The sequence below is a fragment of the Sceloporus occidentalis genome, unplaced genomic scaffold (genome assembly GCF_023333645.1).
Source record: "Sceloporus occidentalis isolate IW3139 unplaced genomic scaffold, rSceOcc1.0.p SCAF_1, whole genome shotgun sequence".
Taxonomy (NCBI): Eukaryota; Metazoa; Chordata; class Lepidosauria; order Squamata; family Phrynosomatidae; genus Sceloporus; species Sceloporus occidentalis.
In genome coordinates, this window is record NW_028316981.1 from 96,401,082 (window position 1) to 96,427,296 (window position 26,215).

General features: G+C 44.4%; 1 protein-coding gene across 3 annotated transcripts in view; it reads left to right on the forward strand.

The window, feature by feature from the left end:
- Positions 1-12,460: 12,460 nt before the first annotated feature.
- MACROH2A1 (macroH2A.1 histone) overlaps positions 12,461-26,215 on the forward strand; it is a 68,730-nt gene continuing 54,975 nt past the window's right edge. For 2 of the 3 annotated variants that reach the window (XM_089529773.1, XM_089529762.1), the window contains exon 1: positions 12,461-12,615. The gene's annotated coding sequence lies outside the window, so the exon portion shown is untranslated. The remainder of the gene's footprint in view (positions 12,616-26,215) is intronic. The other variant, XM_089529753.1, reaches the window with a different exon arrangement.

Genomic DNA, 26,215 nt, shown 5'->3' on the forward strand with positions numbered 1-26,215 from the left:
TGGCCATGTTCTGGAAGATTTTCTTCCTGATGATTCGCCAGCATCTGTGGCTGGCATCTTCAGAGAATACTTGCCTGGAAAAAGTGGGTGTATATATATATACTGTGTGAGCCTGGGAATGCAGGAGTGATTTGCATGTGTATTGTTTTGTGCTGATGGCAGGCCTCAGACTGGAAGGCTAATGCAAACGAGGATTAATGTCTGCTAATTGGTGATCATTATCTGCTGGGAAAGCCCCTGACTCTGAATGGTTTCCCATTTGCATTTGCTGAGTACTTATTTTGCTATTCCTCAGGACTGGTAGCCAAATTTTGTTCACTTTAAGGGTTTCTTCTTTCCGGTTGAAATTATCCAGATGTTTGTGGATTTCAGTGGCTTCTCTGTGCATCCTGACATGGTAGTGGTTGGCATGGTCCAGAATTTCAATGTTTTCAAACATTATTTTATGCCCAGGATGGTTTGTGGCATGTTCTGCTACTGCTGAATTTTCTGGATGGCACGGTCTGCAGTGTCACTCTGTCACTCCTTTGATGTATGGTAAAAATACCTTCCCTTTGGGCTGTCAGGCCCAGGAAAACCCAGAGGAGTGAAGACAAGCAGCCACCCAAAGGGAAGGTATTTTTACCATACATCATACCATACACAGACAGAATAGGCAAAGTGGTGAGGAAGCACAACCTTCAAATGGTTTACAAACCGACGAAGAAAATCCAGCAAATGCTTTGCTCAGCCAAGGACCAGAGGGACCCTCTCACAGCTGCAGGAGTTTACCGCATACCATGCAGCTGCGGACAAGTCTACATAGGGACCACCAAATGCAGTGTGCAAACAAGAATCAAGGAACACGAGCGACACTGCAGACTGGGCCATCCAGAAAAATCAGCAGTAGCAGAACATGCCACAAACCATCCTGGGCATAAAATACTGTTTGAAAACACTGAAATTCTTAGATTAATAGCAACACATGAACCATGAAATTGGCCATGTACATTCCTGATTCAGTAATGATGAAGATATATATATCATAGCAAAAAGACACAGATCCATGAAAATATCATAGGAAGACCCTGAAGTGATAGTCATCTGATTCACATACTGAAATGCAGAAAAAGTAAGGGAAAACAGTAGTATCTCATGGGGGGGGGGGGACCTGCAATAGTCCTATATAGCTTATGGTTTTAAGAATCCAAGAGCCTAGGGCATTATGAAACCTGGTCTAATGGGTTGGGGATCAAGACAGAGATACTGTGTAGCTCCTAAGCTCTGGAACCCCCTACTAAGAGATGCTAGACTGTCTCCCAACCTCTGCAAGCAGGTGAAAACGTTTTTATTCAAGTAGGGATTTGACAACTGGCCTTACTTTTTTCAGAAGGGGCTTTTTTGCTGGGTGTTACCAGGGCCTGCTCGTCCATATAGGTGAGCTAGGTGGCTGCCTAGGATGGGAAAATGTAGGGGGGACCAGCATGGTGAGGTGCCAAGGGAGCCTAGAGGCCAGAGAGAGAGAGAGAGAGAGAGAAGCCGAAGCCCAAAGGACGAGGGGAGCGGAGCAGTAGCCCTTTCCTCTCTGTTTACTTCCCTCCTCTCTTTTCTTCTTTCTTCTGCAATTTTAGGCTGCATCAATAAAAGTATAGTGTCTAGATCAAGATAAGTAATAGTGCCACTGTTTTCTGCTTTGGTCAGGCCCCACCTGGAATATTATGTCTAGTTCTGGGCACCACAATTCAAAAAGGACATTGAAAAACTGGAGTGTGTCCAAAGGAGGGCAACTAAAATGGTGAAGGGTCTGGAAACCATGCCCTGTGAGGAATGACTTAGGGAGCTGGGAATGTTTAGCCTGGAGAAGAGAAGGTTAAGAGGTGATATGATAGCCCTGTTTAAATACTTGAAGGGGTGTTATATTGAGGAGGGAACAAGCTTGTTTTCTGCTGCTCCAGAGAACAGGACCTGGAACAATGGATGCAAGCTCCAGGAAAAGAGATTCCACCTCAACATTAGGAGGAACTTCCTGACAGTGAGGGCTGTTCAACAGTGGAACACCCCCCAACACCCCCCCCCAGAGTGTAGTGGAGTCTTCTTCCCTAGAGGTCTTTAAGCAGGGGCTGGATGGCCATTTGTTGGGGATGCTTTGGTTGAGAGTTCCTGCATGGCAGAATGGGGTTGGACTGGATGGCCCTTATGGTCTCTTCCAACTCTATGATTCTATGATTCTGTCTGTCTGTCTTGCTTTCCTCCCTCTCCTCTCCTTTCCTTTCCTCCCTCTCCTTTCCTTTCCTTTCCTTTCCTCCCTCCCTGCCTGCCTTCCTTCCTTCTCTCCTCTTTTTCCTTCCTTCCTACCTTGGTCACCTGCCGCGTTGCCACAGGCACCTCCTCTAGGGTCCCCCCTCCCCTCCCCAAGAGACTTACCCTTCTCCTTGACCATGGAAGGAATGAGTAAGAGGGCCTCTGAGCATGTGGAGAGCAACGCCCGACTCCCACCGGGCAATGCAGTGGGTGGGCAGCACTGGACCAAGACATTGAGGAAGAGAAAAGAGGAGGGAGGAAGGAGGGAGGGAGAGAGAAAGAGTCGAAGGTGAAGAAGGCAGGGAGAACTAGAGAATGAAGGAAGGAAGGAAGGAAGGAAGGAAGGAAGGAAGGAAGGAAGGAAGGGAGGGAGGAAAAGGGAAGAAGGCGGGAGGAAAGAAAAAGGCAGGTTGAAGGAGAAAAGGAAGAGAAGGAGAAAGGGAGGAAAGGGAAGCCCTGAGAGGCTGAGAGAGTGTGACTTGCCCAAAGTCACCCAGTGGGTTTGCATGGTCAAGCTGGGATTTGAACCCTGGTCTCCCATTGTCCTAGTCCAATACTTAGGCCACTACACCATGCTGGACCCGCCACTGCACTTAAAGGTACAGTAAAAAGTTATTATTTGTTGTTGTGTACCTTGAAGTTGTTTTCCACCTTATGGAGATCCTAAAGCAAACCTATCCTGGGGTTTTCTAGGCCAAGATTTGTTCAGAGGAGTTTTGCCATGGCTTTCTACTGAGGAGGCTGAGAGAGTGTGACTTGCTTGAGGTCACCCAATAGGCAGGGAATCGAATCCTGATCTCCAGAGTCTTAGTCCAACACATAAACCACACAAAGCTACATCCCACCCTTCTGTCCAAGAATAATGTCAAAATGTCCTCCATTTTGAGCATGACTGAGAAACATGTATATTGTTTTTTATTAATGTTTTTGGCTTTTAGTTGGTCGTGTCCTCCATTAATAATAATAATAATACATTTTCTTTATAGATCGCTATTCCGCAATGATCATAGCGGTGTACAGTAAAAAAAAAAATGCAATATAATACAAAATACAACGTAACAGTTAAAGGAGGGAGAAGTCTCGTCCTTCAGGCAGTCCCTGATGTTGCTGGGTCTGCCTGATGGCTCCCTCTGAGGCCAAGATGACAGTTGAAAGAGGGAGGGGCCTCTTCCTTCAGGGAGTCCTTGATGGAGCTGGGTCTGCCTGATCGCTCCCTCTGAGGCCAAGATGACAGTTAAGGAGGGAGGGGCCTCTTCCTTCAGGGAGTCCTTGATGGAGCTGGGTCTGCCTGATCGCTCCCTCTGAGGCCGAGATGAAAGTTGAGGAGGGAGGGGCCTCTTCCTTCAGGCAGTCCCTGATGTTGCTGGGTCTGCCTGATGGCTCCCTCTGAGGCCGAGATGACAGTTGAGGAGGGAGGGGCCTCTTCTTTCAGGCAGTCCCTGATGTTGCTGGGTCTGCCTGATGGCTCCCTCTGAGGCCGAGATGACAGTTGAGGAGGGAGGGGCCTCTTCCTTCAGGCAGTCCCTGATGTTGCTGGGTCTACCTGATGGCTCCCTCTGAGGCCGAGATGACAGTTGAGGAGGGAGGGGCCTCTTCCTTCAGGCAGTCCCTGATGTTGCTGGGTCTGCCTGATCGCTCCCTTTGAGGCCTTTTTTTTTCCCTTGAACATCCTACAATTTGTCCTACATTTTGTCCTACATTTTTCATATGCTTTGAGGGGTTACAGGGGGAGGTGCAAAATATTTCTTGCCTAGGGTGGCCAAATACCTAGAGCCGGCCCTGGGTGCAACACAGTCGAAGCTGGCCCTAAGCACTCCCAACCACCATTTGATTATAAGTGGATGTAATGTGCACTCACGCAAAGAAAAGCCCTTTCCTCTGCAACCCAGTTTTATTGCTGTTTTTCAATGATGTTTTAAAAGACAAATGCAATCATTTACATTTTTAGCCGTGTTTATGTTATTTAATTGTAAATCTACTTGAGTTTCTTTTCTGTCAGGAGAAAGGCAGGCTGTGATTCAATAATTAAAGAGTGCTTGTGAGTGCTTGAGGCCAGCTTCTGCTGGTGTACCAGCTACAGCCTTTCCTGGACAGGGGTCACTGAGGCTGCATCTACACTGCTGAATTAATGCAGTTTGCAACTGTTTTAATTGCCCTGTCTCAATGCTATGGGATTCTGGGATTTCCAGTTGGATGAGACATTTAGGTGTGTTACAGACCACCCCTTTGGGGCGGCCTGTAACCGGCCCTTTCCCCGCTGTATCGGGGCCTCAGCTGCCACAACAGCAGCCTCTGAGGCCCCAATCCACTGCTTTCCAGGCCGCGGGGAAGCGGCAAAAGGCCGCTTCCCCACGGCCTGGAAAGGGGTGTCCTTGGGGCTTCATGCCCCAAGGACACCTGATGGTGGCGGGGAGGAGGAGAAAGGGGCCGCTCGGCCCCTTTCTCCCTTGTATCCCTGGCGCAGCCGTCTAAAGTCTGCGCCAGCGATGCAAACCGCAGAAGGAGCTCCGTTTAGGAGCTCCTCGCACCGCGGAAAGGGCTCTCTAGGCGCCCTCGTGCGGCATGACAACGTCACAACCGCGCCGCCTCATTTGGAGGTGGCGGGGTGGTGACGTAGTCATGGCGGCGCCCATCTGTACAGGGCGCCGCCAGTTTGTACGGACTGGGTCCGTACTAGGGTTAGGGGCGTCAAGAAGTGACGCCCCTTTCTAACCCTAGTAAGCGCTCGTCACATACTAGGGTGCCTGTTTGTAATGGGCCTTAGAAAACCTAACTATGGCCTGTTACAGACTGCCAAAATAAAGCTGCTTCGGGTCTCTTTGGAGGTATGCTGTTTAAATGATGCATGCATCCTAAGAATCCGGAAGCTGCACCAAAGCTGCACTCCAGTGCTTAGGAATGGAGTGTGGCTTTGGCGCGACCTCCGGACTCTTAGGACCCATGCATCATTTAAATAGCATACCTCCAAAGAGACCCGAAGCAATTTTATTTTGGCAGTCTGTAACAGGCCAAACTCACCAAATTGCTTTTACTCAGTGAGCTCTGATGCCACAACAAACAACAAATCCCAGGATTCCATAGGATGGTGCCATGAGAGTTAAAGCAGTGTCAATCTGCATTAATTCTGCTGTTTAGTAGCACCCTTAGCCACAGTAGTCCATACACTGGTAATTTCCTTATTAGCCGACTGCAATGCACTATATGTGGAGCTGCCCTTGAAGACAACTTGGAAAGTGCAGCTAGTGCAAAATGCAGAAGCTAGATTGTTCAATGTATTCCATTCAGCTATTGTATAACACCCATTCTGAGGGAATTGCACTGGCCGCCAGTACATTTCTATTCTAAATTCCAGCTGTTGGCATCACATTTAAAGCCGTAAACGGCTTGGGACCTTGATAATTGAGGGAGCACCTCTATGCCTTCCAAAGAATTGATATCTATTGGAGGGGCCCTCCTCTGTCTCCCATCAGTAGGGGAAGCACATTGTGGAGATGGGGGAGGACCTTTTCTGCTGTGGCACCTCACTTGTGGAATTCTCTTCCTCTGGAGGCTCCATTGGCTTGACATTAACACTGGAGTCATCTCGGCTGCATATGTTTCATGGTTGTGTTAATCAAATTTGTTTTAACTGGTTTTAAAATGTCTGTTTTTAATTGAGAGTCTATTTAATGTATTTTTAATTTGTTTAAACTTTGTAATTGTTGTTTCAAAATGATTTTAATGTAAGCTACCCCAATTTACAGTATTAAATAGTAAAATGATTTTTAAATACAAGGAAAAATTACAGCAGAGACTCATCTATTGAAAAAGAATAACCTTAGTTGCTGTGCTTGTCCTTTTGTAAAGATTGCAGCTCCAGATGGACTTCGGATGTCCTCTTCTAGCATATCTTCTGAAGTTCCCAGTGGGTCTACACACAACTCCCTGCTACTTTCAGTGTGAGACTGTGCCTCACAAATGCAGTTAGGAGAGCAATCACAATCCACTTCTAATGCACAAGATCACAGTCCTTATTAATTCCATACTTCTTTCTCTCCTAACAGAAATTCATGTGAAGACTTAGCAAGGCTTCATGGAAACAAGTTTGAATTTTTAGTCTGCATTTTTGATTTTCAACATTTGTGGCTGGAGAAAAGTCCGTGTTTGACAGATTATTAAACTGAAGATGATGACACTCTGATTTCACTTATACTATTTTCCATGTCTCACTGTGATCAATTTGCTTTTGAAGAAGTGTCTCATCTCACCATCTGTAGAACTGCATATTTGTGGCTTCATCTCATGTTTGAAAGTGCACAGCATCCATTGTGTAAAACATGCACAGGTATATCTTAATATATGTTTTTCTGGCTTGCAAATATATTTGATGTGACACTAAGTTTGTCCTCCATTCCGCTAGAATGTGCCTCTCTACCTCTCTATAAAAGCTGTAACTCTAGATTCCTATGTGTCTAGGACAGGTTATGAATGATTAAATATAAAATAAAAGTTATTAAAATGTTGATGGTGGGAACTCTACCCATGGAACATATACAAGTAATTCATGCAGCCTCTCCTAGTTTGCATGGTGTTTGTCCCAGCATTATGTATTCCTGGAGCATGTCATTTGTTACAGTATCCTGCATTCCTAGAAATGCAAAAATAATTACAATAGCCTATTACATTACCTATGATGCTGATGATTATATTGGTTAATGTGGCATGTTCCAAGTAGTGCCACTTTTTGTAATTGTGCTGTTCTGATCCTATCTGTGATAATTTCATTCAAATGTTTGTTAGTCCCTTTCTTCCAGATTGTCTCTCACCACTAGAACCACTTTTTCTTTTCCCAGAGGTTCCAAGGCATGGTACATACTGTCCTGAAAAGGTGGCCTGAAGGCCTCCATTTCTCTTCCGGAAGGACACCGCAGCAGCCTAACTGCGCGGCGTCCCTCTGGAGTAAAAAGCAAGTTCTTTCTAAGGCGCCCGGTGCATGTCACAAGTGCGCCATTGGCGTGCCGGTGATGTAGCAACGTCTGCATGCTGTGCGTCGCTTACATCAAGATGATGGCCCCTGTATGGATGGGAGGCTGCCATTAGGCTGCCGCTGTGACATGCTAGGGTTCTGGAGCATGCAGTTGTTGCATGCTCTGGAGCCCTAGTATCAGCGGTGGCACGCTGCTTTTGGCCTGTCTGTCTCGGGCCTAAATCTCAATTTGTAGGTCTCAATATTTCCTAATATTTTCCTTCTCTTTGTCTTCAATTCCTCTGTCCTCTGGCACTGCAATATGCTCAATCCATGTTTCCTTCTTCTTAGCCACAGTTATGTCTGTCATATTATGTTATAATTGTTTATCAATTTGAATTCCAAAGTTTCATAAGATTTTTACTTCATCATTTTTGACAACTTTTTCAGGGTTATGTTTCCACCAGTTCTTTGCAGCTGGTGAATCCTATTTTTTGCAATGTACCTCTTCAATCACTTCATCACAGCATTTCTCATATTCAATCTGGGCGATCTTACTCTACAAACTAATAAAGTGTTTGACATTTCCACATTTTCTTTACATAGGCACTGTACAGATGGCGCTTTGCGCCAGCCTGCACGTGTACTAGGGTTGCCTCAGGGCGTCCTTTCCAGACACCCCGCAACCCTAATATGTTGTAATGGCGACACCCATTCTACATGGGTACCGCCATTATGATGTCACGGCTGCGCCGTCTCCAAATGGGGTTGCGCGGACGTGACGTCTTGGCGCTTCTGCGTCGCCGGAAGGCGCTCCATTTTGGAGCTCCTTCCTGGGTTTGTGTAGCTGGCGCAGCCTTTACACGGCTGAGCCAGCGACACAAAGGAGAAAGGGGCTGAGCGGCCCCTTTCTCTCTTTCCCCACCACTGTCGGGTGTCCTTGGGGCATGAAGCCCCATGGACACCCCGGTGATGAACTGACTTACAAACCAGCCAGTCAGAAGCCAGAGATCCTAAGCCAATCAGGTGCTGGCTGAGGAGTGAAGATTCCGCTGGCAGTTGGGTTGTGTCAGTTAGGGTTTGGAATCCTGAGGGATAAGGCTGGAGTGGAGTTGGGAGATAGTTAGGATTAGGGAGTGGAGGGAACCGTAGAGTCCAAAAGAAGACTGGGTTCTGATAGTTCCTGAGGGAATAGTTACTTAAGGAACTGTTTTGTCCAGAGGGACAGTATTAGTTCTGGAGAGTCTAGAGAGGAGAGACTCAGTGTAGCCAGACTCAGGAAGAGGGGTTTGGGTTACATAATTTTATGAGTGATAGTATAGCCTGTGTGGCGGAGTTATTATTATAGAGTTAAAACCAGACCTGTATATTTGTAACAAAAGAAGACATAGTAACAACCTCACATAAAAGTTACCTTTACCTATTCTGTTTTAAAAATAAACTTTTATTCTTGTTTAACTATCCACTTGGCCTTTGTTTTAACATTCATCCACGCTACTGGCTTTCAAAACCCAAAGGGGTATTGGGTCTAAAGGAAAGGAAGGATTGTGAGGTGGTGGGAAATCGTTACAACCCCTTTCCAGGCTGTGGGGAAGTGGCCTTTTGCCGCTTCCCCGCGGCGTGGAAAAGCAGCGGATCGGGGCCTCAGGGCTGCCGCTGTGGCAGCTGAGGCCCCGATCTGTCAGGTTAAGGGGCGGGTGCAGGCCGCCCCAAAGGGGCGGTCTGTATACTGTCATAGACAACATATACAGTCTCTAGTTATGTTTTTCAATATTTTCCTTGGTGCTATTTGTCTAAAGTGCCTATTCTTGAGCTGCAAGTATAAGTCCTTGACAGTAAGAGCTCTTTGACAGTGGAACACACTCCCATAGAGAGTGGTGCAGCCTTATTCTTTGAAGGTCTTCAAACAGAGGCTGGATGGCCATCTGTCAGGGGTGCTTTGATTGTGATTTCCTGCATGGCAGAGAGGTTGGACTGGATGGCTCTTGTGATCTCTTCCAATTCTATGATTTTATGATGTGATAACTCATGGTGTTACCCCCTGCATTGACCTCTTCCTATACTACTCCCATACAGAATCCTTAGCAATGTTTTTTGTACTGTTAGTCATAAATCCTGTATACTGGTGGATGTAATGGTAGCAGTTGTGACATAAAACAACTGGCAAAATCAACATTATACCTTTAAATTACAATATCATACGCACAGCCTAAATGTATTTATGTGTCCTTAGTTTCACATGGTTAAAGTGAAAACTTGGTAAAATAGGATGTTTCTATAGAATCTTTTAAAATAATACAATTTAATTTAAAAAAAAAAACCTGGAGCCTCCCCTTTCTGCCCTCCCTGAGCCTTGCCCCACCCACACCACCTTTTCATATCTGGTCACCCTGGCCCTCAGGGGTTCATGGACAGGGTGACCAGATGCCTCCTCCTTTTCCAGGACACATTCTCCATTTCAGCCTCAGCCCAGGAGGAATTCCAAAATGTTCTGTTTTGTGACCATGACTGAGGAGCATGGGTTTCAGAACCCACACCCTGAACAGGGTGACCTGGCGCATCCTCCTTTTAAAAAGAGGCAGGCAAACACTTCTCCTCCCACTGCTCTGCCTGGAGTCGCCTGGAGTGGGAAGTACACTGTGCCCTGTGGGCGAATCAAGGCAAGGGGCATGTGGGCACATTTTACAGCCAGAGAAAGCAAGTTGACCAGAGGCCCTTTTCCAGGACATGTCCTCCATTTCAACCTTATGTCCAGGAGTTATTTCAAAATGTCCTCCATTTTGAACATGACTCAGAAGAATGAGTTTATATTTATATGAGTGTTCTTATCTTTTATTTGGTCATGTCCTCTATTTTTTCTCAAACAGCCTACATTTTGCAGTGCCTTGGCCTCTTTTGCAGTTATTTATTTAATATATTTATTTGTATCCCACTCTTTTCCCAGGACTGGGACTCAGTTAGAACATCTGGTCATCTTGCTCATGTCTCAGAGGCTCATCTCAGTATTTCCTCATGCCTAGGGTAAGCGGACATCTTCTTTTTCCAGGGAACACCTCCATCACAACCTTCTGTTTTGGAATTTGAAAATGTCCTCCATTTTCAACAAGACCAAGAAGCATGACCAAGAAGGATTATGGAGGCCAGCGTCGTGGAGTGGTTTCAGCACTGGACTATTGATTCTGGAAACTGGGATTCAAATCCTTGCTCAGAAATGGTAACCCACTGGGTGACCTTGGGCAAGTCACACTCTCTCAACCTCAGAGGGTGGCAGTGGCAAACCCCCTGTGAAGAAAACTGCCAAGGAAAATGGGGTTGGACTGGATGGCCCTTTTGCTTATTGGGAGTAACAAAATGATTAGCATCACCCTAAGCTGGCATCCACCATTATTTGGCAATCCATCAGGGGCCAATCAGACAATCCTTCTCGATTGGCAGCAACAACCATTGTTCAAAGGGATTTGAACTTATTTGGTATATGTCAGAAGAAGTGACATATCTGTGACATCTATTTTGAAATAGCTAGAGGAACCACTCTAGGCTCCTCGTGTTCATGACAAACTATTAACTGAAGCAGATCAGGCACTGTAGGTATGCCAGTAACACTAGGTCAGATAACTGAGAACAACCTGCCTGCTTGAAGGTGTTCTTCATGGATCTTACCCTTTGTTTGGTCAGGTAGAGTCTGGTCAGCAACGCATCTACAACCACTCCAAAGTGTTGTAGCTTCTGAAATGGAACTAGGTTGTTCTTTTCATGAGTTAGCAGAAAACCATTTCTGGATAGGAAGGAAAGCACAACTAGACATCTGTTACATCTTATGGAAGAGAAACAGATCTGATCAGGACATTGTGAAGTTATGGGTATATGTGGAGATCTCACTATTTCAAAGTGAGTGTCACTGAAGAAAACAACAGACTGAATGGTAGAGCCTTGTATGGCAAAAGCTTTCCCTGGTAAGTAGTGTGTAGATAATTGTGATGAGGTAGGTGGATTGGGATGCAGAAACTAAGAACAGGGACACACAAAATCATGGAGCTGAAGTGCCTCCAGGGTTTTCTGGAGAATCTCCAATTTGAACCTGTTTTTTTTTTTAATAAACCAATTGACCCATTTTAGCTCTAGCCCCACACTCCAAATTTGGTTTTTGTTTGTTTTAAAGAAAGAGGAGAAGAGGAAAAACACAGCCCACTTGGAGCGAGGCAGGAAAAAGACTGAGGGATGGAGGGGGTTGCTCCCTCTGGAGGCGACTCCTTCAAGTCTGTTTTTCCTGCCTATTTTGGAGCAAGAGATGGAATCAACCCACGCTATGTTTCCACCTCCATCGCTGGAAAAGAGCAGATTGGCTGCAATTTCTCAGAGGACTTTCTTTTCTGCTGCTATGAAACTGTGGAATCACTGGTTGGAGGAGATCTTAGAGGCCTTTAAGACGGATCTCTTCCTGCAGGCCCTCCCAGAGATAGAAAGAGAGATAGCCCCTTCTGCCTTCAATCTGCCCACTCCATCCTGTTCATTTTACTTTATAGTACTGATGTAATTTTTAACTGTTATTGAATTTTACTATTTGTAATAGTGGGAAGGTTAGGGGTTAATACATTTGTCCCTCCATATTCGCTAGGTTTAGGAGCACAGGACCCCCATGAATATGGAAAGACTGCAAATAACAAAAGCACCATGTTTTTATTATTATTAATAACCTTTATTTATAAAGCGCTGTAAATTTACACAGTGCTGTACATACAATCTTTTAAATGGACGGTTCCCTGAGAGAACGCCTCTCTAGGAATCTCTGGGTCCTCCAGCACAACTCTGTGGTCAACATCCGACAGACACTGACCATAGAAATGCACTGGAGGAGCTACAAAGGCCTAGCAGCATATTCTCTCTAGGCCTTTCAGTGCAGGTCTTGGTTAAAGTTGACCATAGAGTTGCAATCTAGAAGGACCTAGATCTTCCTAGAGAGGACATATGAATCAAATCCGTGGACAATTATGATTATGATGATGTCCTCCATATTTTTCTCTTCCCTTGAAAGCTCTCCCTATCGTGCAGTGCCTTGTCCTCCCTTTCAGGAGGGAGACCTGAGGCCCTGGCCCTAAAAGGAGGACCAGGCGCCTGTCCCTGAAGGGAGGGAAGAGGCGCAGGGCCCCATGGGAGTCCTTGCGCGCCCGCCCGCCCGCCCTCTTTTCCCTGAGAGGAGGAAGGGATGTGACGTCACGAGGGCCCGCGCTGTGCATTGTGGGCCTCCCTGCCCAGCCTCCGACCTGCTCCAGTGGATCAGCGGAGGCCCAGGCGAAGACGGAAGGAGAGAGAGAGAGAGAGAGAGAGACGCCGGGAGACATCTTGCACCCGCCGCCGCCGCCGCCGCCGCCGCTGCTCCTGGAAGCGCCACGGTGAGCGGGCTCAAGGGGAGGGAGGGAGGGAGGGAGGGAGGGAAGGGGCCTGTCCTTCTGGCGCTCTTCCTCTGCCTTTCCCGCCGGGTCCCTGTTGCTGCTGTTGCTGCCACGGTCTCAGCCCAAGGCGGGCTTCTTTAGGGCGGCGTTTCGGCATTCCTCCTGGACAGGAGGCTGGAATAGAGGACGTGTCCTGGAAAAGGAGGACACGTCCTGGGCCCCCGCTCCTTGGTCATGGCTCAAAAAATGGAGGACGTTTTGGAATCCCTTCTAGACACAAAGCTGAAATGGAGGGCCTGTCCTGGAAAAGGAGGATGCTTGGGGTGGCTGGGTGGGACGGCATTTTGGCATTGGAGCCCGTGTCCTGAGCCCCCTCTTCAGAGGGGTCTCTGAAACCCACGCTCCTAAGCTATGGTTACAAAATGGAGGACGTTTTGGGATCCCTTCTGGACTGCAGGCTGAAATGGAGGACGCGTCCTGGGAAAGGAGGCGGAGGCATCCTGTCACCCTCAGGGCCAGGGTGACCAGATATGTCACCGCAAAAGGAGGACCAGGCACTGCAAAAAGGAGGCCCTCCAAGAAAAAGAGAGGACGTTACCAAATAAAAGCTATATTTCATGCCAATATAAATCCATGGTTCAGAATCATGATAAAAATGGAGGATGTTTTGGAATCTCTCCTGGAAAAGGGGGCCCTCTGGTCACCCAAGGGGCTCTTTCTCAGCCCCCAGACTCAAGAGATATAAATATATCCAGATATAAACCCCTGCTTCTTAGTCCTGCTCAGAATGGAGGACGTTTAGGAATCCCTCCTGGAGAGAAAGCCTGGCTGAGAAGGTGGCAGCAAGAAAGAGAGGGAAAGGGCCAGCCAGAAGGACAGACCCCACCTCTGTCCTTGCCTGAAGGGGCCCCCATGGGTGTGTCTCTCCGCCAAGTCCAGCTCCTGAGAGGTCTGGTGTTGAGGCTGGGGGCTGCTAATTTGAGGGGTGAAGGAAGAGCCCCCTGGATGCCCCTTGAGCAAGGCGACCAGAGGCCCTCCTTTTCTAGGACATTTCAAGCCTTGTGCCCAGGAGGAATTTTAAGCTGGTCTAAGAAGCTCCAATATACATTTGTGTTTTGTCTGGGGGCTACCAGGTGGGAGGTGAATAAAGAGCCCCTTGGGTGACCAGAGATCCTCCTTTTCCAGGACCTGCCCTGCATTTCTGCCTTCTGTCTAGGAAGGATTCCAAAACATCTTCCATTTTGAGCAGGACTAAGAAGCATGGATTTATATTTATAGCAGTGTTTTGAGCTTTATTTGGCCACATCCTCCTCCCCCCCCCCCTTTATAGGTCCTCTGTCTTGCTCTGCCTGGCCCTCCTTTTCAGTTAGGACATCTAGTCACCCTGTTCATGGAGAGCTGTGGCAGCTTCCTGGTGCTCTTAATAGAGAGAGAAAGGCAAGGGATCCACTCTTTCCTCTTTCTCCATGGTCCCTGGATCTTTGTTGTTATGTTTCATCTGAACCAGGAGCTTTGAGGGCTGGAAGTTTTTAAGCAGAGGCTGGATGGCCCTTGGGGTCCCTTAAAATTATGAATCCCCCGTGAATCAAGGTTGAGCACACTGTGCTTCTCCACCCTCTTTTCTTTTCTCCCCTCCCTCCCTCGTCTTCTTGCTGCTCACTTTGGGGCTTTGTACAGGAAAAGACAATGTGCAGACACTGCAAACAGGAGAGCAGCGGAAGCAGGAAGAGGGACGTGTTTGATCACTTTCTTGCGACCTTAAGCAAAGTTACATGTTTGCAGATTGGGGAGAACTTGAACCCGAAGGGGCGTTTTGGAAACCACCACCTGGAAAATGTGGGAAGGCCACTTCTGAGAGTGAACCAAGAGAAATCTTGGGCACCCACCTGAGTGAGGGTCAGTTGTTGTAAAAATTTCTCTACAGCATGTCATGAGTGCCCCAGCATAGTTGGGCCTATTTGTGCAGGTGTTCCTTGGGATGGCACACTTTTCTTGTGAGGGGCTGAAGGTGAATGAAAGTAGTAGTAAATTTACAGCGCTTTATAAATAAAGGTTAATAATAATAATAGTCCCTAAAGAGAAGGCTTGAAAGGGCAGGATCAGTTATAAATAAAATTAGATACCAAATGCATTTCAAAAATGCGAAACATTTTAACTGTTCCAGTCTTGGGGACTTCATTCTGAACATAGTCACTGTTTGCTTACTCTGTTGTCATATGTTGCTATTAAGAAGTCTGCTTTTGTGTACATGGATGCGGATGTTGGACTGGAGAGTAGGGCCGCATCTGCACTGCACATATAGTGCAGTTTGACACCACTTTAACTGCCATGGCTCCAGCCTGTGGAATCCTAGAATTGGTAGTTTGTTGTGGCACCAGAGTGCTCTGACAGAGAAGGCTAAATATCCCTCAAAACTACAAATCCCAGAATTCCATATCATTGAGCCAGAGCCATGACAGTTAAAGCGGTGTCAAACTGCATTATTTCTACAGTGCACATTGGATCTGTGTCACTTCTTCTTAATCCGGGGAGTTGTAGTTTGTTTGGCACCAGAGCACTCTGACATAGGCTGCATCTGCACTGCAGAAGTAATCAGGTTTTACACTATTTTAACTGTCATGGCTCAGTGCTATGGAATTCTGGGAACTGTAGTTTTGTGAGACATTTAGCCTTCTCTGTCAGAGGGCTCTAGTGCCACAACAAACTACAATTCCCAGAATGCCATAGCATTGAGCCATGGCAGTTAAAGAGGTGTCAAACAGCATTATTTCTGCAGTGCAGATTGGGTCTGAGTAATTTCTCTTGAGTCTATGCTAGTGTACAGTTTGCCATTCTCACCACGGTGAATCCAAACATAGGGCCAAAACAGATGGCCCTGTAAAGCCGGCTGCTAGCCAGTTTGAGAGTGTGGTTTTTAGACAAACTATGCCCCTGAGTTGCCCAGAAGCCTTGCTAGTGGTTACACAACAGCTGACTTTGGGGCATCTTGGGGGCGTGGCGTTCAAAGGCCACTTGCCCCAGAGCCAGCCAAAAGCTGGCTCTAGAAGCAACGGGGCAGAAGAAAAGCCAGATTTTTTTCCACCCCTATTTGGGACTGAAGCTGGCCAGATTGGGGCCGCAGCATGCAGTTGCAGTGGTCCCAGTCCAATTCTCTCAGGGGCAGCATCACATCACCCCTTCAGGGCCGTATGTTTCGCCCCTTAGTCATGTTTACAGGAGACCCCTTGATAGCAGTGAGACAAATTAGAAATCCTAACTAACCTAAGTTCCCTTGATTGCACTGAAGTTATTTTAAGCATGATGAAAATCTGGTTCCAGCCTACTGTGTGTATTTTGGCCCATGATGTTTTTGCAATCAAATATTTAAACTAGAAATAACTTCACCCAAGCCCTTGTAGAGCATCAGGTTTTGTAGCATATAAATTGTAAGAGCTGATCAGGATTTCAGATTGTGTCAGTGTGATCAAAGTGTTAATATTTAAGCCTGTGGTTATTGTGAAGCTGCTACTTAGCGACAGGTGTGTAGGGACTGCTCCAGGTCATGTGTTTTCCCCTCCTGTTTCTGAACAGAACAACTCAAAACTCAGGTAACTTTGTTGTTGGAGAAAGAACATCTGACTGAAACTGAGGAGGAGATATATTTAAGCAATTGCAAACTCATTACATTTTGATTTAGCATTTGAATGTGATTGATGAGTGACAGTCAGAGTAAAACTAATATAGCAGTTAATTCAACCAAAGGAATGTGTTTGATAGATCTATGGTATATTTTAAAGCATTGCTCTGAGGACATAATGTGCTATGATTTCAGGCTGTTTTCCTGTTGTTCTAAATTTTAGAACATTCTTAAAATCTAAAGTATGATGAGGAAATAAGGGAAGTTAAGCAATGCTCATAGTTTCCATGTGGTTAACATCTTATTCAGGAAGAAGGAATATTCTAATCTGCATTCAATGTGGCCTAACTGCGTTCTAGATTTACACTGGTGTAACTGAGACATTAATTTGAACTGGTGACATTAAACACTGGAAAATTCAGCTCAGGGGTTCCTAACTTTAGCACAAAGTGATGCATACACTATTGATTAGGAAATATATCAGTCGTAGGAATATAGTGCACATGTTTGGAACGCTTCCAGTCACATAAAATAACTTCTGTTGCATAAAAGAGAATTTTTTGAAATAAAAGGCACACTCCATTTTAATAGTAAAGAGGAGGTAAAATTCTGCAGTATATATAACCTTCTAACATAAAACCATAAAAAAATATCTAAACCATTTAATCAAAATTACTGAGGAAAATCAAGGGAAATGTTTTTGATTTACATAATTATTTTCAATTACATTTTTAAAAACCTCAGCCTGCTAGTCTAGCAGAGCCTAAGGTATATGAAAAGGATGAAAAGAGATCTTTGTTGGTATTTGTCTTATTTATGTCTATTGACAGAACATGTATGTGGGGGGGGGGGCACACACATGTGTTTTCATGTCATACCAACAAGGGGGACTATGTGGTAAGGTTGTCAGGTTGAAAACTGAAGAGTGTTACCGTATCTTTAATTATTGTACAGAAGAGGGAATTTTAGTAGGTGTTGCCTTGTCATGGAGCCATTTAACAAGCAATGCTTGCTGAAATTCCCTCTTATACAACCATTAAAGGTACATGAGCCTTCTCAAGTTGTGGCAACCCTACCAGGGAGAAGTGAATTCATAAGTAGGCAAATTTTCAACGTGACAACAAATACGCACATTACAGGGCAAGTGAATAGGAAACTGTGCAACCCAACCTACCATTGATGAAGCAGTCCTATAACTTCGTATTACAGGAAAGGGGAAGAAATGATCCACAGGCCCCAGGGAGTTGCCACTGCCCCCATTCACTGCTGCTGTTGATAAGACCTTTCATGGTTGTGTACAACTGACCACCCCCCTCTGTGTTTTCCCTTCTTCAATTCCAGAAGGAAATATGATTTTCTGCTCTTCAGACTGAAAGATGTTTGTGGCATAGGACTCTCTCTACTTCGTAGAATCCTGGCACCATTCTGCACAGTGTAGAGTTGCTGCAGTTTCCACTGGTGTTGGTAGTTATGATAGTGGGAACCTTGTGTGTGTATGTGCATTCAGGTCACATGTTAACTTATGTAAATTTGGTTGCTATTAAATGGTGGTGGCAGCAGCAGGAACATCAGCTGTGATGTTCCATATAGGGTGGTGGGTTCTGGGGAGGTTGTGTGTGAACCTTCAGCCCTAAGAAGTTACCCACCTCTGAGATACAAGAAGAGTTTACAAGAGGTTTGCATCATGGAGATGTACAATTTTATGTGGATTGCAGTGATTGCGTCCTGAAATATTGAAAGCCATGCCCAAACTTTCTTTAATTGGTGGTTTCTTGTAAGCGATGCATATATGATTTTACTGATAAGCATCGATTACTTTATATTCTATCTTAGAGAAGTCAATCATTCTTTGCTCCCAAAGGGGAAGTCACTCCTTCTGTTTTCTGAGTTCTCTTTGTTGCACTAATAATTCTAATTCTTTGCCCTTCTCATGCTCTACTGCCCTTCTCTCTACCTATGTTTGGTCTGGTGGGATAAGCACTTGCTATGAATGATGTATTTTGCTTGCTTCAAAAAGGCAGCCTTGTTCTTAATAGGTATGTGTGACAGTAATAGTTGTTCACCAGTGGGACATACTGTCTTGGAATGTGGTGGAGTCTCCTTTGGAGATTTTTAAACAGAGGCTGAATGGCCATCTGTCAGGAGTGCTTTGACTGTGTATTCCTGCATGGCAGGGGGGGTTGGACAGGGTGGCCCTTGTGTTGTCTTCCCATTTTGTCTGACTTAATTGTTTTAGCTTCATGTGTAATCTCCACAACATAGCAATATACTGTTAAATTCTAAGTTAGGTGGAAGGAGAAGGAAGGAGAAGGAAAGGAAAATGCAGTGTCCCAGATGTTCAAAATAGATGTATAGGAATAGTGCTAATCTGGAAATTCCTGCCTGTTATCTTGAAGCATAAGGAGTTGGTGGGAGAGGAAAGGTAAGGTGGCAATGGGAGCACAAAAGGAAGTGAAATGCAGTGCAGGGACTGGCAGTGATGCTCATAGGAGGAAATTGGGAGGGTAGTAGAATATTGTAGGAACAATACAGAGCAGTTCAGCTGAATGGAGCAGGGAGAGTGTCATGAACAGAGTATTGGATTTATACTGGGAAGACATGAATTCAAATGCTGACTCAGTAGTGAAGCATATTGAGTGATCTCTGGTCAGTCAGAATCCCTTTTCCTACCCAATCCCAGGTGGGTTTTGTGAAGATGAAATGAGTCAGCCTCATGTCATTTACCTACATGGAAGAAGAGTTTGGTTAAATGAATAAAATAATATTTGCATGGTTCAAGGCTGATAATAATAGCATCTGATGGGAGCAACTGAAACATTGGCTATGAAGAGGAAGTGATGAAAAAATAACAAATGTGCCTCTCATTCATCTTGGCAGTTATCCAGTCTCAAGAGATCGTTATCTAATGTCAAAGTCCCATTGATGCCATTATGTATATCTAGAAAAATCTGTAATTTGTGTATGAAGGCAATTACTGTCCATAAGTTTGCTTACCTTAGAATAGACAACTCAATGCATCATATTCATTAGGATGAATGTTAATTACTCTGCTGAAGTAAATTGAGCATCTTGCCTATTACTAATCTTCCATTAGCTGGACCCTTTCAGCACACTAGCTTATCCAGAACAGAATGAGTGACCAGCCTACCCACAGATACAGCCACAACAACCACAGCTTGTAAGGCTTCCAAAAAGTAGTAGGTTTATGGTACCCAGGGAGGAATTACAGGGCAACATAATGAAGATATTGTTTCTCAACTGAAGCTCTTGGGATGTGGAGGGCTGGAATTTCAGTCCAGAAAAAAAGAAAGGAAAGTGAAGTTTAAAGGAATGGTAATCCTAGCTGCTTAGCAGTTTAATGCTACCCGTGATGAAAGATGTGCAAATGTTACATAAGCCAAGCCTTCAACCACAATGGCTGTAGTAACATGTTAGAGTGAGCCAAGAAAGGAGAGGAGCTTTTTTAGATCTGTATACCATGTAGTCTCCTGCTTCCAATTTACTAGCCTCTACTCATAGAGCTGCTTCAATGTTTTTTAGTATACCTTTTTTTTTTAAAAAAAAGGAAAATTAGTATACCCCGCCCTCCCATTTCACTCATTTCCTGCCAGTTTCACCAGAATAGCAGTGGTTGCTCCTGGGCTCATTGACAGAAGATCTCTTTGTGTTGGTAACTGGGACCCTTTCACACTACACAACTACTATGATTCCATTTTAGCTGCCATGACTGCATCTTATGGAAACCTGGGATCTACAGTTTGATGAGGTACAGGAGTTCCCTAGAAGAAAATTTTAACCTCCTTATGAAGCTACAGATTCAGGATTTTCTAGGATGGAACCATGGCATTTCAACTGGAATCATAGTGCTATAACTGTCTTCTGTGACAGACTCCCTGCACCTAATGCTGTACTGTGTTGCTAGTGTGTAGTTACAAAAGATGCAGAATATTTTTTTTAAAAAAGTGAGTACACTAATATTGTATCCCTCCAGTGAGCAGTGGTTTTTCACCTGCTGATTAATTTGTTCATTGTAGTTGACTCAGTATATCAGTCTGTCCTTTTTCTTGGTGTACATGGCCTAGTTATTGTTTAATGCTAATGAGGATTATTTGTATCACTGCAGGAGACAAAAACCCAATAATAACCCTCTTCCATTTGCAGTGAATTTATTAAACTGGAAATAAACTATATTTTGCCTGTAATATTTTTTGTTCAAGCAGAGGCCACATGTTAATTACCTGTAAATAAAAAGTGGAGGAAGTGATAAGGGTGAAGAATATATCCATATGGGCTTACTGGAGGGAAAAGGAGGGAAATCAACAAAGAAGAATTTGAATGAATAGCGAGCACATGTAGGGGTAAAGTCAGAAAAGCTAAAGCTTTGAATGAGCTCAGGCTTGCTAGAGAGGTTAAGAACAATAAAAAGGGCTTTTGGGGGGTATGTTCACAGCAAAAAGAAGAAGGAAATGGTAGGGGCACTATGTGGAGAAGATGGTGAAATGCTAATGGGACAGAGAAAAGGCAGAATTACTCAACACCTTCTTCAGTCTTCTCACAAAAGGAAAAGGGTGCACAACCTGAGCAAAATGGAGCACAGAATAGGTAAAGAGGTAGTACAAGACCTTGTTAATCTAAACAAATTTAAGTCTTCTGGACCAGATGAACTACATCCAAGGGTATTAAAAGAACTGGTAAATGTAATATTGGAGCCACTGGCAATAATCTTTGAACTCCAGGAGAACTGGACAATCCCAGCAGACTGGAGGAGAGCAAACATTGTCCCCATCTTCAAAAAGGATAAAAAGAGGACCCCAAGAATTATTGTCCAGTTAGTGTGACATCAATACGAGGAAAAATTCTGGAGCAGATTATTAAACAGAGAGTCTGTGAATGTCTAGAAGGCAATTCCATAATCACAAAAAGTCAACATGGGTTTCAGAGAAACAAGTCACGTCAGACAAATCTGATCTCCTTTTTTGATAAAATTACCAGTTTGGTAGATGAAGGGAATGCTATGGATATAGTATATCTTGATTTCAGTAATGCCTTTGACAAGATGCCCCATGACTTGTATTCTGCCTTCGTCAGACCTCACCTGGAATACAGGGCACCACAATTCAAAAATGATGTTGAGAAACTGGAGTGTGTCTAAAGGAGGGCAAGTAAAATGGTGAAGGGTCTTGAAACCATGCCCTGTGAGTAATGACTTAGGGAGCTAGGGATGTTTAGCTTGGAGAAGAGAAGGTTAAGAGGTGATATTATAGCCCTGATTAAATATGTGAAGGGATGTCATATTGGGGATGGAGCAAGCTTGTTTTCTGCTGCTCCAGAGAATAGGGCCCGGAACAATGGGTGCAAGCTACAGGAAAAGGGATTCCACCTAAACATTAGAGGAACTTCCTGACAGTGAAAGGTGTTCAACAGCGGAACACACTCCTTTGGAGAATGGTGGAGTCTCCTTTGTTGGAGAGCTTTAAACAGAGGCTGGATGGCCATCTGTTGGGGAGGTTTTGATTGAGAGTTCCTACATGGCAGGGGGTTGGACTGGATGGCCCTTGTGGTCTCTTCCAACTTTATGATTCGGTGATCGAAAATGTAGTGTTATTTTGCTATACACTGACTGCCAGCTGAATATTACTCAAAGTTGCATTAATTTGTATATCCAGAGAGACTGATGTTTTAAATGAAATTCAGATATAAATGGCAAAAAACACCAGTAAACATCCTTTTATATTTTCATGTGATGCTAACATTTTAATTTTCTGTCAAGGGGATACTTTTTTTTTTAACATCACCTCCTTCAGGCATCTCCTGTTCTCCTTAAGGAAAGATAAAGCTGGTTATTTGTGGCACAGCTACATGGTAGACTGATATCACAGAGGAAGAAGCATCGTTTAATGCATGGGTGCCCACCTTGGAAGGAGGTAGGGGCCAAAATTAAGGTCGGCTAGGTTTTTTGGGCCACCAATAGATTTAGGACAGTGAAATATAGGACATTTAGGGGAAATGTAGGACATTCAAGCAAAATGGAGGACACAACCAAATAAAAGCTGGAAGCATATAAATATAAATCCATACTTAGCCATGCTCAAAATGGAGGATATTGTGGAATCCCTCCTCCTGGACAGGAAGACCGAGATGGGAGACATGTCCAGGAAAAGGAGGGAAAGTCTGGTCACCCTACTAAGCGGCAGGCATACCCTCCCTCCTTTCTTTCTTTCTTTCTTTCTTTCTTTCTTTCTTTCTTTCCATGCTTGCTCCCTCCCTCCCTCCCTCCTTTCTTTCTTTCTTTCTTTCTTTCCTCCCTCCCTCCCTCTCTCCCTCCTTCCTTTCCTTCATTCTTTATTTCCTTGCTTCTCCTCCCTCCCTCCCTTCTTTTTTCTTTCTTTTCTTGCTTCTTTCTTTCTTTCTTTCTTTCTTTCTTTCTTTTCTCCCTCCCTCCTTCCTTTATTTTGTTCTTTATTTCCTTACTTCTCTTCCCTCCCTCCCTCCCTCCCTCCTTTCTTTTTTCTTTTCTTCCTCCTATCCTCCCTCCCTCCCTCCCTCCCTCCCTCCCTTCTTTCTTTCTTTCTTTCTTTCTTTCTTTCTTTCTTTCTTTCTTTCTTTCATCACTTCTTCCTTTCCTTGATTCTTTCTTTCTTTCCTCCCTTCTTTCCTCCCTCCCTCCCTCCCTTCCTTCCTTCCTTCTAGAGGAGGAGGGGGATGGGGAAAGAGACAAGGACATCCGCACGCCACATTGTCCTCCTCCTCCTCTGCCGAGTCATTCGCCTTTGAGCGGCCTGGGGGTTTTGCCAGGTAGGCATCCTCGCTGACTCAGCAGAAAAGGAGGAGGACAACACACTGGGCAGGTGTTCTTGTCTCTTCTGACACAGCTTTCCCCCTCTGTGTGTGTGCCCGTTATTTCCCCCTCTGTTTCCTGCTTGCATGTATACAAGGGACGCAGATATATGTTTTGATATAAATAGATAATATAGCTGTGGCAGATCCAAGGACATTTAAGTAGTTTGAATTTGTTTACATATGCCTCATTCAGATATAAGATCAAACTACAGTTTAGTGATATGAAAATGAACTGTATCGAACCTTACGCTAACAGTCTTCTTCCGCCTCCTCCACATTTCCTCTGGTGAGGTTGTAAGGAAGAATACAGGAGCTTTTGCTTCTCTTTTATATTTATCTCAGTGTCAATTTTAACTTGGAGAAACTGTAATTAAACATCAGTGTGGTTTGTTGGAACAAGCTGAATTCAAACCATAGTTTATGAAGCTTGCTCATTTCTACTACCTGCAACCCACAATTTAAGGATCAGATTATATATTCATCTGCTCAAATGGTAGCAGAGGCTTCACATGTTGCATCAGGGACATGTGTAAGCATCAGACCTGCTGATGTTTTCCCTATTTTTTTCCTTGCAGTCTGCTCTGTAGCCAAGTGTACACACACATGCCCTATGTCTGCAATATATATTTATGTCAGTTTGATGGCACTTTAACTGGCGTAGAATAGTGGGATTTTTAATCTGGAAGTATTTAGAAGTGCCTTCTAGAGAGTTCTGGTGTTGCACTTCAGGGAAGTACATTAGAGCTCTCTCCTACAGAATTCAAAATACCTTCCCAAATTACAAATCTCAGGATCCTATAATAAAATAAATAATAATAAAATTTTATTTATATTTCCTGCCTCTCCCAATGGATCAAAGCGGGATTACAACAAGAATACAATGATACAATATCTAAAATACATATCTAAAATACAATATCTAAAACTGCTACCATAAAATCAGTAAATGGCAATTCTGACCTGAGGTGAACCGTTTTTCTTTATAGAAGATCTGGGGGGTAGGCTCGTCGGAAGAGATCTGTCTTTAATGCCTTCTTAAAGGCATCTAAGGTAGATATGAGGCAGATCTCTTCTGGAATGTTTCATAGCATGGGGGCAGCAGCAGTTTATGCTCTTTGGGAAGTAGCTGTTAATCTCACTTTAGGATAGTCAAGTAGGTTCTTCCCAGTTCTGAGGGTGCAGGGCGGATTGCATAGGGAGAGGCGTTCCCTCAAGTAACTCAGGCCCAAGCCATATAGGGCTTTAAAGGTAATAACAAACACTTTGTATTGCTCCTGGAAGCTAATTGGCAGCCAGTGTAAGGATTTTAAGACCGGTGTTATATGGTCTGATCTGGAAGTTCCAGTGACCAATCTGGCTGCTGCATTTTGGATTAGTTGAAGCTTCCAAACTTGGGACAAAGGTAGCCCCATGTAGAGTGCATTACAGAAATCTAAGTGAGAGATTACCAGTGCATGTACCACTGTTTCATGGTTCTTTTTGTCGAGGTAAGGATGCAGTTGGCGTATCAGCCGAAGCTGGTACCAAGCACTCCTGGCCATTGCATCAACTTGAGATGATAAATGTAAGGATGAGTCCAGGAGTTTTCCTAAACTGCAGACTTTGTCCTTTAGGGGACTCCATCCTGGCTTCTGAGGGAGAGAGGGGGTGGGCCAACCCCATCAGGCCTCCCCAAAGGAACTGAGCCCTTCCCAGAAGGCACCTGGCTCCATCCTGGCCTCTGAGGGAGAGAGGGGGTGGGCCAACCCCATCAGGCCTCCCCAAAGGAACTGAGCCCTCCCCAGAAGGCATCTGGCTGCATCCTCCACTCCCTTCCCCTTTTGTGTCATGTCTTCTTAGCTTGTAAGCCTGAGGGCAGGGAACCGTCTAATTAAAAGATTGTATGTACAGTGTAAATTTACAGCGCGATATAAATAAAGTTTAATAATAATAATAATAATAATAAGTGTGACCCTGTCCAGGACAGGATGGCAGATCTCCATCCCTGGACTAGGAGTACCTATCATGAGTACCTCTGTTTTTTCTGGATTCAACTTGAGTTTGTTTTCCTCATCCATCCCATTACTGACCCTAGGCAGGCATCCAGAGGAGAGATGCCATCCTTAGTCACTGCAACAGTCGGAAACATGGCAGATAAAGTGATATCAATCTGATAATAACTGTTCATGGAGTTTGGAATCCTGAATGCATTAATAAGAATTAGTTCTGTTGTCTTGGAGTTTATCAGCATGCATGTTTTATGGAAACAGTGAGGATGGGAGATGCAGATAGGAACAAAGGAGGTAATGGCAGGACATTTATGTAGAAGAAATCTATGCTAACGAAGAGCCTTTTGTAAAGTTTTTTTTCCTACAGATGACTAATTTTCCAATTTTAATGTTGGAAAATCTAGACTCCACAAATAGCAATTCAAATTATGTGGGAATCATGGTTGTTTAAACCAGTTCGAGCTGAATCACGATCCGGTTGAAAAGGTAGTGGGGATGAGGCCTTGGTGCAGAAACATCTGTGACTCCTTATATCAGCTTTCAAAGTACATACACCAAGTAGAAGAACACGAACACCTATGTCATAACCATCACTGTATCAACAATTGCTGTTCAATCAACAATCCCTGTTCAAACATAATGGGAAATCATCAGTTCATCCTATATGTTCAAACCTGTGTGAGCACCCTTTTTTCCTTCTCTTCTGCAACAACAAGAAGACTTCAGAAGCCTTTTTTTTTTTTTTTTTTTTAGAAATCATTGTTAACAATATTGTGTGGCGGGGGGCGGGGGGATAGATTGAGTTAGGCACTGAAATTACAGTCACAATCGAAAACAGGCTTCCATCCTGAAATTTAGACAGGCTAGTGTGTGTAGAATAGCTAGAAGTTTATTTAAAACCTTGTATGACATGTCAGCACAGATCAGAAATCACATAATAGCAGAAGTTGCATAATGTCACAGTGGGACTGGATGAACTTGCTCTGCTTTATTTGGAAATGAGTCCCTTTGAGATGCCTGACACATGTATTGATAGGTTTGCATTGCAGGGAGAGAGCCCAGGAGCAAAAGAAATAGAACAATAGAGCAACAAGCAGCTAATGGAGAGAACAAGCAAAGAGAATTCAAAGCCTAGACATGATGATTTAATAATAGC